Here is a 1,648-nt window from a genome sequence, read left to right on the forward strand (position 1 = left end):
CAAGAGGTGAATGCTTTCCAAGCATTTCACAATTTTTCCAACCGTCCACCTAGACCCTCATTCAACAACAACCAAGGATCCAACCAAAACTTTGCCAACCAATCTCAAGCATACCAAGATTATAGGGGTAACCAAGGGAACCAAGGTAATCAAAACTTTTCCCAAGGAAACCAAGAAAACCAAGCTAACCAAGGGTTTGGCCAAGGATTCAATCAATGGAACAACAACAATGGGTTCAATCAAGGATACAACAATAATCAAAGGTACAACCAAGGGCAAAATCAAGGGTTCAATCAAGGGTACCAAGGGAACAACCAAAATTCCAACTTTAAAGATTAAGAATATGGCTTTTCTCTTCCAATTTCCAACCAACCTTTTAACCAAGAGCCACCACCCCAAGCAAACAATACCATGGGAGATGATAAATATGAAAACTTGGTGAAGTTGATTGGGGATTTGGCAAGTAATACCCAACAACAAATCAAGAGTCTTGAAGCAAAAGTGGCTTCCCAAGCTCTCATGAGTTCTAAAAAACCACTGGGTGTATTTCTAAGACAAGGGCAAAATCCAAGAGACCCTATGAAGTCAAAGGAAGTTAACGCTATCATGGTTGGAGTTGAAGAGGAAAAAGAAGAGTCATTTGATTTGCCAAGTCAAGAGGAGTTATCTTACACTACTCCCTTTTCCATGGCTATGGAAACATTCCAAGAAGTTGACCATGAGCCCGAAAAAGAGAGCATAGAAGACTATGTGCTTGAGCAAATAATGACAATTCATGGTACAAACTTGGATGTTGAAGTTGACCCGGATAAGGGAGAGATGGTTATGACTACACCAACTATTATGAGTGAAGAATTTGTGCTTTAGGAAATTGTGAAAGCACCAAATGTGATGGTAGAAGTTGAGGAGAACCCGGAAAAGGAAGAGATGGTCATGATGGAAGAACACTCTTTGGCCAAGCAAGAAGAAGTCATTTCTAGAAGAGTAGACATTAGTAGCCATCAGGTTGATGCCTCAAGTGAGAAGTGCAATGTGGTCAAATCTAAAGAAATCCCCATCAAACTTGATGACCCCGGGAGTTTCTCAATTTCATGTACCGTTGGTGACCAAAAGGTGGATAGTGTAGACACCTCGTTTCTGCACCCCTCGCAAACCACCCGGTGATGATTGGGCCGCATGTTTGATACGCGGAACGATTAGTGACAGTTCGTAAGATTATCGTCAAGTGATTGCTCAAATATTAATGTCAACCTCTTAGTTGTCATCTACGTGCCGATACGGTCGTTTTGTGATAATTAGAGTACATTGAGTCGGGTCAAAAACCGTCTCCACTTTACGATACATTGTTAAATCCCGAGTCGAGAATGTTCGGAATGTTAGGATATTTCTATTCCATATTTCTCAAATTTTATCTTTTGGCAAATAATATCCCGTAATATTCATAAGATAATCGAATTATTTCCGTCCTACCATAACTCAAACGCGGAAATCTTTCTTAGCGGAGGAAACCTCACGGGAATAGACAGCAGTGCCGCGCCTCTTCCAAGAGACGCAGTGGCTGCTGCGCCTCTTCCCAGGCCCTTCTTTGCATGATTTACGTATCTTTTTTATATCTTTCCGAGATTCACTTCCAAAGAGTCTCCGAAAC

Source organism: Silene latifolia, chromosome X (assembly GCF_048544455.1).
Source record: "Silene latifolia isolate original U9 population chromosome X, ASM4854445v1, whole genome shotgun sequence".
NCBI classification, from domain to species: Eukaryota; Viridiplantae; Streptophyta; class Magnoliopsida; order Caryophyllales; family Caryophyllaceae; genus Silene; species Silene latifolia.